This window comes from Chiloscyllium plagiosum, unplaced genomic scaffold (genome assembly GCF_037043375.1).
Source record: "Chiloscyllium plagiosum isolate Xiang-an unplaced genomic scaffold, Cpla_swu_hap1 HiC_scaffold_45, whole genome shotgun sequence".
NCBI classification, from domain to species: domain Eukaryota; kingdom Metazoa; phylum Chordata; class Chondrichthyes; order Orectolobiformes; family Hemiscylliidae; genus Chiloscyllium; species Chiloscyllium plagiosum.
Window position 1 is genome coordinate 35,090,219 of NW_028270183.1, and position 19,620 is coordinate 35,109,838.

The window sequence follows — 19,620 nt, forward strand, 5'->3', positions numbered from 1 at the left end:
TTTCCATGGTCAGCTTGAAATGCACATGTCCAAAATGCACCTATTCTATTTCCCCTACTGCCTTGACTTTACACAAACATGATGGTTTACAGTTTTCAGATTCTGAAGAATTGTTGCATACTTGGGTACCGATGGGGAAACTCATTGAAAATAAATCTGCTGATACACGAACAGAATCAAACAATATGGCACTCATTGTTATGGACCCAGATACTGACATTGTCATCACTTTTGAGAGTATCAGAGAGGGAGGACTAGCTCCTATCGATACCCAGGGTCCAAATGAGCTGAAGCCAAGGAAAGGGAGGGACATCGTGCTAGCACTATCTTGGAGAAGTGGAAAACAAATCCTTCTGCCAAGAAATTCAAGGGAGACAAGCAGGAAGCTGGACGGAGACAGCAATCAGGGAGACTCGTTAATGATGTTTTCCTGAGAAAAATGTAAGAAGGGTTTACATGGAGAAAGGAATGGCACATTAATGAGCCATGTCTCCTCCGGTCTGCATGAGAATTCAAACTGGAACAGTGTGACTAATCCTTACCTCTGAAAAGGCTCAGTAAGACATGAAGTTGCATGTAATTTATTACGTTAAGTATTCGGGAGAAATGCATGTTACTCACAGGATCCCTATAGGAATTGATTACTTACCCCAAAGTGTGAATTTATCTGACAGTTTAGTGAATTACAGTACATTCTCCATGATTCATTTGATGTTATCTCATCAGAGTGAGACAGTCGATCTAATATCTCTTCTCCAGCACCAAATGAGAAAGGGTTTAGTCGTGTTCACAAAGTGGGCTCCTCTGATCCTGTCAGTGATAACCTTCTCTTACACTTTACAGAACTTGGTCTTCAAATAACAGAATCTGTCCGAGGAAGATGCTCATCTCAGTCGGCTACATTCTCCTGAGTCTCTCCATCCTGCTGTCCATGGGGTTGCTTATCACTGCAGTGATACTCTGTAAGTGTTGTGTCATTTTAAACTCTGTTGTGGTAGGGTTAGGGTTAGTGTTGTGTGAATACTCCAATGCTAATTGACAGATGTAATTTTAATTTGTGCAGTATTTGAACATATTAATACTGTCGCAGTGAAATGAGCCTGGATGATGACAGTGAAAGGACACTTGGGATTTGGACGCCACTCAAAGCACTGCACGTCATCCATTGCCTTACCATTGTCTGTGCCTCTCTTCAGTCAGTAGCCCACTTCCTTCCTTGTCTCCTCATGGGCAGCGTGTCCCCTGTAGGGAAAAGCAGTGATTGACACAGCCCACACAGTCTCCAAACCCAGAGCTCATTATCTCAGAGGATCTCAACAATGGGAGCAGCTTTTTGAGAAACTCAACTGTTCATTTTCTGAAGCAACACGGACTGTCGCAATGATGTGTAATTGGTGAAGGAAGAGTAAGACATTGTCATTCCACCTCAGGTTTATGTGAAAATGTTGTGTCATTAAGTTACATTTGTAAGTGTTTGTGACCTGAAATGATCATAACACCAAGTGACTTTTGCATGAATAAGGCCATCACTGTCATCTGCCCAGTTACAGAATATTGAGCATTTGTTGAGAGGTCTCTGTGATATGGACTGAGCCCCTCAATTGCTGCTTACACTGCTAAGCTTCATAAAGCCTGGTGACCTGATCTCAAACTGTGAAGTCTTCTTAAACATTGCTATAATAGTGGGAGATGGCAGTGCATCCACAGCCTAACATTCCCCATGGAAATTGTTGGATTACACACACACCAAAACCTCCTGATGAAAAATCCCAGAGAACTCAATGTTTCAAGATCAGGACAGGACAGTTCCTAATGCCTTGTCATGAGGATCACTCACCAATCAGAGAGGGAATTGGGCTGACATTTGGAGGAGGTGATGTCTGTATCAGTAATGGGAGCACCACAGTGACATGCTCATTCTATTGCAGTATTTCCGGATTCTGCAGCTTGTCCAACTGAACTCCAGCTGCTGACACCTGATATTGAGAAGGTGGAAGGAATCACTGATAGCAGCATGTGTCCGTGTGAGGATTACTTTTTCTTCCTCAACAGGTCCCATTCCAAAGATGTTGTAAGACCACAAGATGGAGGAACAGACGTAGATGATTCAGTCCACCGAGTCTGCTCTGTCATTCAGTCATCACGAATCTGATAACCCTCAACTCCGCTATCCTGCATTTCCCCATAACTCTTGATTTCTCTGACGGATTAAAAAGCTGCATATCACAGCCTTGAATGTAGTTAACAACCCAGCTTCAACAGCCATCTGCGAGTCATAACCCTCTAGGAGAAAAATTACTCCCCATCTTGTTCTTAAATGGGTGATTCTTTATTCTAAGATCATGCACCTCTGGTCCTAGATTCTCCCACAAGGGGAAATCACCAATCTTTCCACACCTATGAATCTCATGTGTTAAAATAAGATCGCCTGCTATTCTTCTATAATCAAATGAGTACAGGCCCAACATACGCAACCTCATAAAATGGTCTCTCTGTTCCAAAGATGAACATTTTCTAGACCGCCCCCTGTGCCAGTATATTTTTATACTGGTAAGGGGCCAAAACTGTTCACAGTATTCCAGCTGTGGTGTGACTAGCGCCTGAGCAAAACCTCTCTGCTTTTCTCTTCCATGCCCTTTGAAATAAAGACTGACATTCCATTTGCCTTCCCCACTACCTGAGAACTTGGATTCTAGCTTCATGTGATTCATGGACAAGGACTTGTAAATCCCTTTGTTCTGCAGCTTTCTGCAGTCTTTGTCCAAGTAAATAGTATTCAGTATTCATGCTTCCAGTGTGTATAATGGCAGCATCCATCATCGAGTTGGTGAGGCTGAGCAGAATGCTGGGGATTGGAACATCTTACCTCGATCTGATCTCCTGGAAGTGCTGACATGTTCCTCCGAGAAGGGAAAACACTGAAGGAGAAACATGAGAATGCTCCAAGCTTACCGTGAAAATAAATATCCTGGGCCAGATGGAAATCAAAGCAAAGAAATGTGAAGCCATTTTCAGAGGAAGGAAAACATTGGAGATGAGCAAGAGGAGTAATATCCAAGACACTTTACAGGAGCTGAAAAGGTGACACTGAGTCATATCAGGAGCTGTTAGGATGTATAAGAAATCACTTGGTCTGAGTTTGGTTCAATGTCTCAAAGACAGAGGGGACATGGAGAACTAGGAAGGAAATTCTCCAGGTTAAGGCTTTGACAGCTGAAGGCAGCGTAACTGACGGTGAAGAGATTGAGATTGAGGATGGCCTTGAAGTCAGAATTGGAGAAGTACAGATACCTCAGAGGGCTGAGAACTAGAGGAGATTACAGAGCCAGAGAGAGTCTAGGCTCAATAAAAACCCCAGAGCAATGGAAGAAGGCCACTGCTCTGCTGTTCCTCCATAGCCCTGTACTGCCTTTGGTCAAGTTCCCTCTTAAAAGAAACAGTGTCCAGAACCATTCATGTAGCAGACTATTCCCTGGATGGAGACCTTGTACAAATTAATACCTCCTCCCTCTCTCCTACCCTTTGTCCTCATTCTCTCTACATTCTCCTCACTCCCCCACCTCTCCCTGTAATGTGGAAAAGGAGGCCATGGAGCCTATTGGCAGAATCTGACTGATGTAGACCATGGTAAGATGGCTGACAGAATTGGAAAAGGCAACTGGTGAAGCCTCTCTCAACATTCAGACCATCTCACACCATCTTTCATGTATTTGGTGACTGGCACAGGATAGGAGGCAGGGAGGGGGTATTATTTTGGAGAAACTGTTCCACCAGGGACTGATCTGGCATATGGAGTACATTCTCGCTAGGCAGTGGGGAGTTGCCAAGTAAAGGTGAGTATGCCGTATTAACAGCCAAACATGTCTCATTAATATTCCAGTTCCTGTCTTACCAAATGAGCCAAACCAATTGGATATTGAGAAATCTCAACAAGGAAAGCAGAGCGGGTACCTGGTGGATTCTGTTCACCACTGATCTGGAGAATCTCCATGTTGAACATTAGGCACTAACATCTCCATGGGCACTAGCCACACATAGCCCACATCAAATGGACATTGATATGTGACAACCTCTAAGACAGGACACTTGTGTAGTTCAATACTGCATCTCCAGCTGTACTGGGAGCTCTCAATGTAATGTTACAACAAAGACACTGCATATTCAGGGTTCACTGGGCCAGGCTGCAGATCCAGGCTTTTCACTCACTGTCTTAGTGCTCACTCAGTCTGAGCCGACCTGGATATGACCAGCATCACTGCCTTGCATTCCCTTGCATTGCCTTTAAGTGCTTTACCTTCCCAGCCAGAGCTAGCAAGCTCATATAACTTCCATTCGAGGAGGTTTGTAGCTCAGGTTGTGGATGAGGTTGTAGGTTTGCTCGCTGAGCTGGTAAGTTCGTTCTCAGATGTTTTATCACCACTCTCGGTAACATCATCAGTGAGCCTCTGGTGAAGTGCTGAAGTGCTGTCCCACTTACTGTTTATGTATCTGGGTCTGTGTCATTTCCAGCTTTATCCCTGGTTCTGATTCACAATGGGTGGTATATGGGCTCCAACTCTACCTGTTTGTTAATAGCGTTCCAGTTTGAGTGCTAGGCTTCCAGGAATTCCCTGGAAGTGCATGTCTCTTTTGGCTTGTCCCAGGATGGATACATTGTCCCAGTTGAATTGGTGTCCTCCCTTGTCAATGCGTATGGATACAAGTGCCAGCTGGTCATGTATCTTGGTGGCTAGCTGGTGTTTGTGTACCCTGCTGGCCAATTTCCTTCCTGTTTGCCCGATGTAGTGCTATTTTGTATGTAACATTGGTCCTATTGGTTGTGAGTAGGGTATCCTTTACACTTGTGAGTAGCTGCTGTAGTGCAGTAGTTGGCTTGTGAGCTGCCATGATACCTAGGGGTCAGAGTAATCTGGTGGCCATTGCTGATGTGAATTCCTGAAAGCTTAGCACTGAAACCGGAATGCTGTTAACAAACAGGTCGAATTGGAGCCCATAAAGTACCCATTGAGAAACAGCGCCAGGAATAAAGCCGGAAATGACACACCAACCCCAGCAGACCCAGACACATAAACAGCAAGTGGGATAGAACTCCAGCACTTCACTGGAGGCTCACTGATGACGTTACTGAGAATGATGACAAAACATCTGAGAACAAACGTACCAGCTCAGTGAGCAAGTCAACATCCTCATATTACTGCTATCTTGTCATGTCACTTTGTACAGAGACAAAGGCAGGACATTCGTTGTTATTGTCAGCAGGTTTCCGTTATGGGAAGTCACTGCAATGCCATTCCAGGGGTTGGGGCTGGTTAGAGTCAGGAACCTTCACATAATGTGCAGAAGGTAAATCCTGGTCCTGAAGCTTTCAGCCTTCATTGTGGGTCAGTCCTCTCAGGGATGAGGGGGGTGGGGGGTGGGGGGAGTATTAAGGAGGGTGAAAGTGGGCAGCACAGCTCCTGCTGTTGTTGCAGGTGGGAGGTGAATGGGCAGAGCAGGAGGCATGCAGTGTTAGTGGTGTCAGGAGTTGGGCTGGATAACAGCGAGTCAGGGAAGACGTTACAGGCAACAGTGAAAATGGGAGAACCTGAGCCCTGGTGGGAGGTGGGTGCAGCAGCAGAGAATCACTGTGTGGGAGGCATTGGAGGGAAGATGCTGGCATATGCTGGCAGAATGGAGAAGGACATTAACCTTCCTCCTATAGAACTGGGTCTTTCTCCACTATTTTTGCACTAAACAATCTCAGGCCAGAATGTTATGTTCTGGGGTCATGGCCTCCATTACAGATCTGAAGGGAGAGGGAAGTCGTCTGTCTGTCAGGACCTTCAGGTCCCTGCCCACAAAGTGGGTCACCTATTTCCAACTGTCGACCATGCCCAGGGCAAATGCCAGGAATTGTGCAGGGCAGTTCCAGACTAAAAAGGCTTATCAAGGTACACAGAGAGCTTTTAACAATGGCCCGGGCACAAAGGGGTGCTCATCTTCTGGGACATAGCTGCTGAGTGGCTGGGGTGGCGTGTGATAAGGTAACACCAGCACTGAATGTGAGGGACACTCCAAAGTAAAAGGTCGATAGTTAACAAGACACATTTGGGAAGATAGAAGGGAAATCTCACTGGGCTCGCTCCAATAAACTCACCATAGCAAACAAAATGGAGGTTTCAGCACATTTCAGTTCTCCGAGCACTTTAACGAAGTGAAAATTTGCTGTATTTTCCTCTGACCTTACAAATTGCTTTTGTTTAAACAATCACCCAATCCCCTCCCAAACGCCTCAATTGAACCTGTCTCCATCTCACTTCCAAGCAACGTATTCCATGCCCAACCATGAACCACAAAAGGGTTTTTATTCCTCACTAACTATTGTTCACCTTCCGAAATACTTTCAGTCTGTGACCTCTGATTCTCGATCATTTCTGAGCAGGAACAGTTTGCAGGGATGAGCCTACTCTCTCCAGCCCCCTCATGGTTTTGAAAACTTCGACCTCACCTCCTCTGAGCCTTCTGCTCTCCGGTGAACCCAGTCCCAACCTCAGCAATCCATCCTCATAATGAAAGTGTCTGGTACTATTCTCAAAACCTTCTTCTCCATTGTCTCCAAACATTCACATTTCTCTTCGAATGTAGTGCCCAGTACTCTACACAATACTCCAGCTGGAGTTCAACTAGTGTATTGTACAGAGCTGAAAAATGTGTTGCTGGAAAAGCGCAGCAGGTCAGGCAGCATCCAAGGAGCAGGAGAATTGACGTTTCGGGCATAAGCCCTTCTTCAGGAATGAGAAGGGTGTGCCTAGCAGGCTGAGATAAAAGTTAGGGAGGAGGGACTTGGGGGAGGGGTGTTGGGAATGCAATAGGTGGAAGGAGGTTAAGGTGAGGGTGGTAGGCCGGAGAGGGGGTGGGGGCGGAGAGGTCAGGAAGAAGATTGCAGGTCAAGAAGGCAGTGCTGAGTCTGAGGGTTGGGACTGAGATAAGGTGGGGGGAGGGGAAATGAGGAAGCTGGAGAATTCTGCATTCATTCCCTTGTTGCTGGAGGGTTCCTAGGCGGAAGATGAGGTGCTCTTCCTCCAGGTGTTGTGTTGCCATGGTCTGGCGATGGAGGAGGCCAAGGACCTGCGTGTCCTTGGCGGAGTGGGAGGGGGAGTTAAAGTGTTGAGCCACGGGGCGGTTGGGTTGGTTGGTGCGGGTGTCCCAGAGGTGTTCCCTGAAATGTTCCGCAAGTAGGCGGCCTGTCTCCCCAATGTAGAGGAGGCCAAATCGGGTGCAGCAGATGCAGTAAATGATGTATGTGGAGGTGCAGGTGAATTTGTGGCGGATATGGAAGGATCCCTTGGGGCCTTGGAGGGAAGAGAGGGGGGAGGTATGGGCGCAAGTTTTGCATTTCTTGCGGTTGTAGGGGAAGGTGCCGGGAGTGGAGGTTGGGTTGGTGGGGGGTGTGGACCTGATGAGGGAGTCGCAGAGGGAGTGGTCTTTCCGGAACGCTGATAGGGGAGGGGAGGGAAATATATCCTTGGTGATGGGGTCTGTTTGGAGGTGGCAGAAATAACGAAGGATGATATGATGTATCAGGAGGTTGGTGGGGTGGTAGGTGAGGACCAGTGGGGTTCTATCCTGGTGGTGATTGGAGGGGCAGGGTTCAAGGGCGGAGGAGCGGGAAGTGGAGGAGATGCGGTGGAGGGCATCGTTAACCACGTCTGAGGGGAAATTGCCATTTTTGAAGAAGGAGGCCATCTGGGTTGTTTGGTATCGGAATTGGTCCTCCTGGGAGCAGATGCAGTGGAGGCGAAGGAATTGGGAATATGGGATGGCATTTTTACAGGTGGCAGGGTGGGAGGAGGTGTAGTCTAGGTAGCTGTGGGAGTCGGTCGCCTGAGATAGAAATGGAGAGGTCTCGGAAGGGGAGGGAGGAGTCTGAGATGGTCCAGGTAAATTTGAGGTCGGGGTGGAAGGTGTTGGTAAAGTGGATGAACTGTTCAACCTCCTCGTGGGAGCACGAGGTAGCGTCGATAAACTCATCGATGTAGCGGAGGAAAAGGTTGGGGGTGGTGCCAGTGTAGCTGCTGAAGACCGACTGTTCCACATATCCTACAAAGAGGCAGGCATAGCTGGGGCCCATGCGGGTGCCCATGGCTACTCCTTTGGTTTGGAGGAAGTGGGAGGATTAGAAAGAGAAGTTGTTCAGGGTGAGGACCAGTTCAGTCAGTCGAAGGAGGGTGTCAGTGGAAGGTTACTGGATGGGTCGGCAGGAAAGGAAGAAGCGGAGGGCTTTGAGTCCTTCGTGATGGGGGATGGAGGTGTACAGGGACTGGAAGTCCCTGGTGAAGGTAAAGCGTTGGGGGCCGGGGAAGCGAAATCATGGAGGAGGTGGAGGGCATGGGTGGTGTCCCGAACGTAGGTGGGGATTCTTGGACTAAGGGGGACAGGACCGTGTCGAGGTATGCAGAGATGAGTTCAATGGGGCAGGAGCAGGCTGAGACAACGGGTCGGCCGGGGCAGTCAGGTTTGTGGACTTTGGGCAGGAGGTGGAAATGGGCGGTGCGGGGTTGTGGGACTATGAGGTTGGAGGCGGTGGATGGGAGATCCCCTGAGGTGATGAGGTTATGGATTGTCTGGGAGATGATGGTTTGGTGGTGGGAGGTGGGGTCATGGTCAAGGGGGCAGTAGGAGGAGGTGTCCGCGAGCTGGCGTTTAGCCTCAGCGGTGTAAAGGTCGGTGTGCCAAACTACCACCGCGCCTCCCTGGTCTGCTGGTTTGATAGTGAGGTTGGGGTTGGAGCGGAGGGAGTGGAGGGCTGCGTGTTCCGAGGGTGAGAGGTTGGAGTGGGTGAGAGGGGCGGAGAGGTTGAGGGTGTTAATGTCGCGGCAGCAGTTGGCTATGAAGAGATCGAGGGCGCGTAAGAGGCCAGCACGGGGTGTCCAGGTGTATGGGGTGTTTTGGAGGCGGGAGAAGGGGTCGTCAGAGGGTGGGCGGGAATCCTGGTTGAAGAAGTAGGCGCGGAGGCGAAGGCGGCGGAAGAATTGTTCGATGTCTCGCTGCGTGTTAAACCCGTTAATCCAGGAGCGAAGGAGGATGAAGGTGAGGCCTCTGCCCCACGCCCAACTCCGCCCCTATGCCTAACTCCCAGCTTCAGCCCCACACCAGTTCCGAGCTCCTAGTTCCCAGCCCTGCCATATTTTCACCATCCCTCCAGACCTCCCCCTCTCTGAGGATGAAAGATCAGTCCTCAGCAGAGGCCTCACCTTCATTCCCCTTCGCTCTCAGATTAATGAGTTCAACACACGGCGTGACATCGAACAATTCTTCCGCCGCCTTCGCCCCCGCGCCTACTTCTTCAACCAGGATTCTCACCCACGCTCTGACGACCCCTTCTCCCGCCTCCAACACACCCCATCCACCGGGACTCAACACTTTAACTCCCCCTCCCACTCCGCCAAGGACATGCAGGGCCTTGGCCTCCTCCATCGCCAGACCATGGCAACACGACGCCTGGAGGAAGAGCGCCTCATCTTCCACCTAGGAACCCTCCAGCCACAAGGGATGAATGCAGATTTCTCCAGCTTCCTCATTTCCCCTCCCCCCACCTTATCTCAGTCCCAACCCTCGGACTCAGCACCACCTTCTTGACCTGCAATCTTCTTCCCGACCTCTCCGCCCCCACCCCCACTCTGGCCTATCACCCTCACCTTAACCTCCTTCCACCTATCGCATTCCCAACACCCCTCCTCCAAGTCCCTCCTCCCTACCTTTTATCTCAGCCTGCTGGACACACTTTCCTCATTCCTGAAGAAGGGCTTATGCCCGAAACATCAATTCTCCTGTTCCTTGGATGCTGCCTGACCTGCTGCGCTTTTCCAGCAACACATTTTTCAGCTCTGATCTCCAGCATCTGCACTCCTCACTTTCTCCTAGTGTATTGTACAGGTTCAGCATAACCTCCCTCCCTAGTTATGAAACAAAAAATAATCGATGCTTTATTAACAGTTCTCTCTACCTGGCATGCCACCTTTATTGACTTCATGCACTTCAACACCCAGGTCTCTCTGTGCCTGTTCTCTTTATTTTATTCTGTCTGTCCATGGCCTTTGTCCCAAAAACAGACCACCTCACACCTCCACCTTGAACATCACCTGCCACTTATCTGCCCACGTCCACTGATTTGTTGAAGTTCGACACTGAACCGTCTTCTCACTTTCCAATTTTCCACAGTTTGTGCCATCCATGAACTGTGACATTTCCCCCACACACCAAGATCTAAATCGTTTACATATCAGGAAAGGCAAGTGTCCCAATAATGGCCCCCTCAGGAACAGGGCGGCACGGTGGCACAGTGGTTAGCACTGCTGCCTCACAGCGCCAGAGACCCAGGTTCAATTCCCGCCTCAGCTGACCGACTGTGTGGAGTTTGCACGTTCTCCCCGTGTCTGTGTGGGTTTCCTCCGGGTGCTCCGGTTTCCTCCCACAGTCCAAAGATGTGCAGATCAGGTGAATTGGCCATGCTAAATTGCCCGTAGTGTTAGGTAAGGGGTAAATGTAGGGGTATGGGTGGGTTATGCTTCGGCGGGTCGGTGTGGACTTGTTGGGCTGAAGGGCCTGTTTCCCCAATGTAATCTAATCTAAAGGTCTTCTTCCATTCTGAAAAATACTCACTGACCATTGTTCTGTTTCCGATCCCTCTGCCAATATTGTATCCATGCTGCTACAGTCCATTTTATGCTATGATCTATAATGTTACTGTTCTGTCTGGGACTGTATCGAACACCTTTTGAAAGTCCATCAGCAGCCTTCCCTTCGTCAAATTAGTTAGGCGTGATTCTCCCTTCACAAATCTGTGTTGTCTTTCCCAAATTAATCCATACTTTTCCATGTGATAATGAATTTTATCCCAAATATTTGCTTCTAGACGTTTCTGCACCATTGGAGTTAGACTGAGTGCTCTGTAATTACTGGGCTGATCTTTACAACCTTATTTGACCAAGGGCATAGCATTTGGAATTCTCCACTCGTCTGTAACCCCAACTCTGGTGATGATTGAAAGGTTATTACCAGCATCCCTGCAATTTCCACTCTAACTTCTTTCAATATGATGATGGGAGTGGACAGGCGAGATGCAGGAAGAATGTTCCCGATGTTGGGGAAGTCCAGACCAAGGGGGTCACAGTCTAAGAATAAGGAGTAAACCATTCTGAATTGAGATGTTCCAGTTGTATAAGTCATTGGTGATGCCACGCTTGCAGTATGCAGGAACCTTGATTATCCAGCATTCAATGGGCGGCATGGTGGCACAGTGGTTAGCACTGCTGCCTCACAGCGCCGGAGACCCGGGTTCAATTCCCGACTCAGGCGACTGACTGTGTGGAGTTTGCACGTTCTCCCCGTGTCTGCGTGGGTTTCCTCCGGGTGCTCCGGTTTCCTCCCACAGTCCAAAGATGTGCAGGTCAGGTGAATTGGCCATGCTAAATTGCCCGTAGTGTTAAGTAAGGGGTAAATGTAGGGGTATGGGTGGGTTGCGCTTCGGCGGGTCGGTGTGGACTTGTTGGGCTGAAGGGCCTGTTTCCACACTGTAATCTAATCTAATTGTCTGTATTTTGGATTATCCGGCAAGATCCTGTTGTTTGGCTAAACTATGTTATCTTGCATTCGATTAACTGAGCGAAATACTTCCCACCCATGTCCTTCAGATAATCGAGGTTTTTCTGTGTTGTGTACAGTTTTGATCACCCTGTTATAGGAAAGGCAAAGTTAAACTGGAAAGAGTACAAAAGATAATTTACAAGGATGTTGCCAGGAACTACTAGGCCCTGAGTTATAGTGAGAGGTTGGCCAGGATAGGACTTTATTCATTGGAATGTAGGAGAATGAACCTTATTGACATTTATAAAGTAATGAGGGACATGGGTAGGATGAATGTGTCTAGTCTTTCTTTTCCACGGATGAGGAAGTGAAAACAAGAGAGAATAGGTTTAAGGTGAGAGGGTAAAGATTTAAGAAGGGGCAATTTCTTCACACAGAGAGTGGTGCATATATGAGGCAGGTACAGTTACAACATTTAACAAACATTTGGATAGGTACATGGAAAGGAAGGGTTTAGAGGGACAAGGACCAAATGTGGGCAATTAAAACCATAAGACCAAAAGACATAGGAGCAGAAATTGGACCATTCAGCACATCGAGTCTGCTCTGCCATTCAATCATGGCTGGTAAGTTTCTCAACCCCATTCTCCTGCTTTCTCCCCATAAGCCTTGATTCATTGATACTCAAGAACCTATCTGTCTCTGTCTTAAATATACTCAATGACCTGGCCTCCACAACCTTCTGTGGGCATGAATTTCATCGATTCCCCACTCTCTGGCTGAAGAGATTTCTCCTTATCTCAGTTCGAAAAGGTCTTCCCTTCACTCTCAGGCTGTGACCTCGGGTTCTAATCTCTCATACCAATGGAAACATCTTCCCAACATCCACTCTGTCCAGGCCATTCAGTATTAGATTAGATTAGATTACTTACAGTGTGGAAACAGGCCCTTTGGCCCAACAAGTCCACACCGCCCCGCCGAAGCGCAACCCACCCATACCCCTACATTTACCCCTTACCTAACACGACGGGCAATTTAGCATGGCCAATTCACCTACCTGCACATCTTTTGGATTGTGGGAGGAAACCGGAGCACCCGGAGGAAACCCACGCAGACACGGGGAGAACGTGCAAACTCCACACAGTCAGTCGCCTGAGGCGGGAATTGAACCCGGGTCTCTGGCGCTGTGAGGCAGCAGTGCTAACCACTGTGCCACCGTGCCACCCACAATATTCTGTATGTTTCAATTAGATCTCCACTCATTCTTCTAACCTCCATTGAATATAGATCCAGAATCCTCAAACATTCCTCATATGTTAAGCTTTTCATTCCTGGGACCATTCTCGTGAATCTCATCCAGAGTCAGTATATCCTATCTGAGATATGGGGCCCAAAACTGTGCACAATACTCCAAATGTGGTTTAAGCAGACCCTGAAAGAGCCTCAGAAATACATCCCTGCTTTTATATTCAAGTTCGCTCAAAACAAATGCCATCATTCAAAGTTTGTGAGAAGATTTATAGCTCGGGTGCTCATTGTTATGGTTCTGTTCGCCGAGCTGGGAATTTGAGTTGCAGATGTTTCATCCCCTGTCTAGGTGACATCCTCAGTGCTTGGGAGCCTCCTGTGAAGCGCTTCTGTAATCTTTCCTCCGGCATTTGTAGTGGTTTGAATCTGCCGCTTCAGGTTGTCAGTTCCAGCTGTCCGCTGCAGTGGTCGGTATATTGGGTCCGGGTCGATGTGCTTATTGATTGAATCTGTGGATGAGTGCCATGCCTCTAGGAATTCCCTGGCTGTTCTCTGTTTGGCTTGTCCTATAACAGTAGTGTTGTCCCAGTCGAATTCATGTTGCTTGTCATCTGCGTGTGTGGCTACTAAGGATAGCTGGTCATGTCGTTTCGTGGCTAGTTGATGTTCATGGATGCGGATCGTTAGCTGCCTTCCTGTTTGTCCTATGTAGTGTTTTGTGCAGTCCTTGCATGGGATTTTGTACACTACATTGGTTTTGCTCTACCACTACCACTTGCATATTGAAATCTCTCAGGAGCACTGTAACTTTGCCTTTCCTGCACATCTCTTCTGTCTCCTGGTGTATCTTGCGCTCAGCTCCTAGTTACTGTTTGGAGGCCTGTACAGAACTCCAAATGTGTTTTTTTACCCTTGCTGTTCCTCAATTTTACGCACACAGGTTCTCCATCTGACCCTACGCTATTTCGTACTATTGATTTAATTTCATTTCTTACTAATCAGGCAACCCACCCTCTCTGCCCACCTGTCTATCTTTTTGATCGGATGGATATCCTTGAATATTCAGCTCCCAATCCTGATTCTCTTGCAGCCATGTCTCCGTGATGCCCACCACGTCATACCTGCCAATTTCAATCTGTGCCACAAACTCATTTACCTTATTCCTGAGACAACGTGTATTCAGATAGAACACCGTCAATCCTGTATTAACTATCCCTCTCTCATTATCATTCATTTGTTCAGCGTGCTTGAAGTTTGATAGCTAACCCTTTCCAAACACACTGTCCTATTTGTGTCTGTGCTGGAGGTTTTAATAACCCCTCCTGAGTTCTGCACTCTTACACACTCCTTTAATTAGACTTTTCTAATTTCCCCTATAACTGAACTCTCCCCCGCCCCTATTTAGTTTAAAGCCTTTGTTATGCAACTCACTTGGACTTTGGTCCCAGCACGGTACAGGTGAAGACCATCCCCTCGGAACAGGTCCCTTCTTCCCCAATATTCCATGAATTCAAACCCATTTCTCCCACACCAATCTCTGAGCCTCACATTTACCTGCTTAATTTTATTGAGCCTTGCCAATTAACTCGTGGCTCAGTTAGTCATCCAGAGATCATTATCTTTTTGATTCTGCTTTTTAATTTAGCTTCTAGCTGTTCATACTCCCTTAGCAGAATCTCTGCCCTAGTTTTATCTATGTTATTGGTAAATGCGTAGACCACAACCACTGGATGTTTACCCTCCCACTCCAAGATCCTCTGCAGCCCAGATGAGATATCCCGAATCTGAGCACCAGGCAGACATGTGGAACTAGCTGAGTCGTCAGCATGGACAAGTTACAGCCAAAGGGCCTGTTTCTATGCTGTATCACTCTATGACTCAATGGGGAAGAATTTCTTCCCTGAGGGAGTTGTGAACCTGTGCAATTATCTTCCACAGGAGGTTGCTTGAGCCAGTCTGTTAGATATATTCGAGAGGGAGCTGGACATGCCTCTTGTGGTCAAATGGATCGGGGATATGGAGAGAAGTGGGAACCTGAGATTGGATGATCAGCCATGATCATATTGAATGGTGGGGCAGGCTCGAAGGGTCTATTTTGCTATGTTTCTATTCCCAAGATCCAGGTCTAGCAATGCCTCCTTCTGCATTGTACTGGATACATACTGCTGTAGTATCATCTGCTGAATGTAATTGATGAATACCGATCCCTCACAGCCCCTTACATTATTACAATTCCTACCAGCATGATGTCCCCAAAACCATGTGCGTTAATTTTACCCACCAGCCTCTTACATGGGAAGTTATCAAAAGTGTGGCTCAATGGTTAGCACTGCTGCCTCACAGCGCCAGGGACTTGAGTTTAATTCCAGCCTCGGGTGAATGTCTGTGTGGAGTTTGCACATTATCCCTATATCTGCATGGGTTTCCTCCGGGTGCTCAGGTTTCCTCCCACAGTCCAAAGATGTGCAGGTCAGGTGGAATGCCAAATTGCCCATTGCCCAGGGATGTGTAGATTAGGTGCATTAGTCAAGGGTAAATGTAGAATAATAGGGTAGGGGAATGGGTCCGATTGGGTTAATCTTTGGAGGGTGGACTTGTTGGGCTGAAGGGCCTGTTTCTACACTGTAGGGAAAGCCTTCATGAAATCTCAAAACAACACATCCACCAGCACTTCCTTATCTATTGATTATATTCTAAAAATGTCAGTAGATACCTTAAATGTGAATTCTTTTTCATAAACCTGTTGATTTAGTTTAATACCATGAATGTTTTACCCCATAACTGAATCCTCTCCCTCCCCTATTTAGTTTAAAGCCCTCATTATGTGATTCACTAGGAGTCTGGTCCCAGCATGGCTCAGATGAAGAGCCCCTTGGAACAGGTCCCTTCTTCCCCAATATCCCATGAATTCAAACCCATTTCTCCCACACCAATCTTTGTGCCAAGCACTTGCCTGCTTAATCTTATTGACATTGTGCCAATTAACTCATGGCTCAGTTAGTTATCCAGGGATTACTATCTTTTTGCTTGTGCTTTTTAATTTAGCTCCTAGCTGTTCACACTCCCTCAGCAGAACCGCTGCCCTGGTTATTGGTCCCTACGGCCCGACATTTTCAATTGTTCTGCCATCATGACTTTTATATTAGACTCAAGCATTCTCCCCACTACTGATGCTAATACTACACGTAACTTATTTTTCTATCATGGTTGAGCCATCTTCCCTGTTGAATTTTTGTGACAGGAATGAATAATTGTTGTAATTCACATACGCACTTCTAAACATATTAATCTCAGCCTATCCACTGTCGACCCTTTTAATAACATTCCCCAATCGTCTATGGCCAACTTGTGCCTGACACCCTCCTGGCTCCTTTGATTCAGATTCAGAACCCAACTTCATCCCTCACCATCTTAAAGAAAAATTTTATACGTTATTGGTACTCTTCCCCAAAACACCCTGCTCAACAAAATTGTTATAAATCCTTTCCCTTTGCACAATACCCAGTCTACTATAGCTTGCTGTCTAGTCAGTTCCTTGATTTAAAAAAAAACATGTAAATATTCCAGAAAGTCCTCCTCTACAGCATTATCCTTAGGCTGGCACATTCCTGATGAAGGGCTTATGCCTGAAACATCGACTCTCCTGCTCCTCGGATATTCCTGACGTTTTCCATGGCCACACCTTTCGACTCTGACTCTCCAGCATCTGCAGTCCTCATTTTCTCCCTTGTCCAATCGAAATGTAAATTAAAGTCACATATACTCGTGCCGTTATTGTATGTGTCTCTGGTTTCCTGGTTACTGCCTTCCGTTTTACCTCTGCTACTGTTTGGGGGGGGCTACAGAGAGCTCCTATTAACATTTCCTGCCCTCAGTGTTCCTTAGCTCCATCTATGCAGTTCCACAACTTAATATTTTCAGCCAATATCCATGGTCACTATTGCATTGATAATGCTATCCCAACATCTCTTCCTACTTGTTTATCCTCCCGAAATATTAAATAACCCCAGAGATTCAGTGCCAATCCTCGATCACCCTGTAGCCATGTTTGCAACTATATAACAATTGCTGTGACCCTGCTGCTGCTTGAATAAGGTGATGTTATCCTTGGTTACAAGGGGACATAAATTTAAGGTGAAGGGTGGAAGGTATAGGGGAGATGTCAGGGGTGGGTTCTTTACCCAGAGAGTGGTGGGGGCATGGAATGCGCTGCCTGTGGGAGTGGTAGAGTCAGAATCTTTGGTGACCTTTAAGCGGCAATTGGATAGGTACATGGATGGGTGCTTAAGCTAGGACAAATGTTCAGCACAATGTTTGGTAAGAGTAATAAAAAGATGGGGTACTGGGCTAATGGTCGGATACTTGGTAGTGTGGATGAGCAGAGGGATCTTGGTGTCCATGTACACAGATCTTTGAAAGTTGCCACCCAGGTAAATAGTGCGGTGAAGAAGGCATATGGCGTACTGGCTTTTATTGGTAGAGGAATTGAGTTCCGGAGTACTGAGGTCATGTTGCAGTTGTATAAGACTCTGGTGCGGCCGCATCTGGAGTATTGTGTGTAGTTTTGGTCGCCATACTATAGGAAGGATGTGGAGACACTGGAACGGGTGCAGAGGAGGTTTACCAGGATGTTGCCTGGTATGGTAGGAAGATCGTATGAGGAAAGGCTGAGGCACTTGGGGTTGTTTTCATTGGAGAAAAGGAGGTTTAGGGGTGACTTGATAGAGGTGTACAAGATGATTAGGGGTTTAGATAGGGTTGACAGTGAGAATCTTTTTCGACGTATGGAGTCAGCTATTACAAGGGGGCATAGCTTTAAATTAAGGGGTGGTAGGTATAGGACAGATGTTAGGGGTAGGTTCTTTACTCAGCGAGTCGTGAGTTCATGGAATGCCCTGCCAGTAGCAGTGGTGGACTCTCCCTCATTATGGGCATTTAAGCGGGCATTGGATAGGCATATGGAGGATAGTGGGCTAGTGTAAGTTAGGTGGGCTTGGATCGGCGCAACATCGAGGGCGGAAGGGCCTGTACTGCGCTGTATTCTTCTATGTTCTATGTTCTAACATCGTGGGCCGAAGGGCCTGTTCTGTGCTGTATTGTTCTATGTTCTATGTTCTATGTTGGTCTTTTCTTCAGAGGAGTCAGAAAGGTGGAGGTTCCAATATGTCTTTAAGTATCCACTTGAGAAAGTTTTAAAGTGTTTTTTTTTAAACCATTGTTCAATGAAAGGGGAGTGGCCAGTTCTCCCAGTTCAGGGTTCGGTTTGGTTTGGTTTTAGCAGTCTGGCTGCTTTTGTCTGCAACAGTTGCTGGTCTGGTTTTAGCTGGGAACCCTGAGAAGCTGCTGGTGACCCAAGGAATCAGTTCCATGCTGATCCTCCCTCCCTCTCTCTCTCCCTGACATCTCTCTGGAAGAACTTGGGTTTGATTTTCCCTTTTTTTTGCCAAGGATGTTGCAGGTATTTGGAACAGCATTCAGTTGTGATAGAGTTGATTGGGTTTTCAGATACGTTAAGTTATTCTAAATTCAGTTCTCTTTTGTTCATGTTTCATTCAGTAAATAGAACATAGAACATAGAACATAGAAAAATACAGCGTAGTACATGCCCTTCGGCCCTCGATGTTGCGCCGATCCAAGCCCACCTAACCTACACTAGCCCACGATCCTCCATTTGCCTATCCAATGCCCGTTTAAATGCCCATAAAGAGAGAGTCTGTGAAGGAATTCTGTTCTGTTTAAATCTGAGTGCTTGGGCCAGCTGCATCCCTCCTGGAATATCCACCTGAAATCTGTTTAAAATAACTAGAAACGTTAGGGTCAGAGCTACTTTCTTGAAATGTTTTGAGGGGGTAAGGCCTGGTCCATTACACTGTGTACAGGTATATCTATTTACGCTGTTAATTCATCTAGACTCTTCAGAATGCTTTTGTACTGAGACACAATGGCATTAAGTTTGTCTTTTTAGCCTTACTAGTCAATCTGGATTTAGTATATACTTTATCTCCATTTGTATCTTGCCCTTCTTTATTTCTGGTTTCCACTTCCTGCTTCTTACTATCCTGCCTTTTATTTCCATCCTCCCTCCTCTGTCTCCCTGCATGGGCTCCCATCCCCCTGCTATTCTTGTTTTAAATCGTCATGACAACATTATCAGACGGCACCCCTCCTCCGCTCCTGAGAGCATAAATCTGCCCTGCCCTGCCCTGATACAGCTGATCCTGTTTATACTTATCCCATCTTCCCCAGAACTGGTCACAACACCCCAGAAATCTGAATCCCTCCAACCTACACAACCTTTTCAGTCACACGTTCACCTGAGATGTCCTATCATTTCTACACTTGCCACCATGGGGCATTATTATTGATCTTGAGTTACTACCTTTGACATCCTAATTTTTAAATTTATGTTCTAACTCCTTTGATCAGCTAGAAGGAATTCAAGCCTTTTTGAGTTATGTTGCTGGTATATATGTCCCATAACCACTGGATTTTGTACAGGAACAGCAGTAGGCCATTCAGCCCCTTGAGCCTACTCCACCATTCAATAAGATCATGGCTGATCTGTGGCCAAACTCCATTTACCTGCCTTGGGCTTGTATCACTTGATAGCCTTGATGCAAACATGTTTATCACAGATTTAAATTTCATAATTGAATTAGTATTGGTCACCATTTGAGGAAGAGAATTCCAAATATCAGTGACTTTTTGTGTGTAGAAGTGTTTTCTAGCATCGCTCCTGAATAGCCCGGCCCTAATTCTGAGATTGCACCTGCAGTTCTAGAATATTCAACTGATCAAAATAGTTTA

At 46.9% G+C, this 19,620-nt stretch overlaps 1 long non-coding RNA gene across 1 annotated transcript in view; it reads right to left on the reverse strand.

The window, feature by feature from the left end:
- LOC148136467 (uncharacterized) overlaps positions 1-19,620 on the reverse strand; it is a 58,923-nt gene that overhangs the window by 14,344 nt on the left and 24,959 nt on the right. The gene's annotated exons all lie outside the window — the stretch shown is intronic.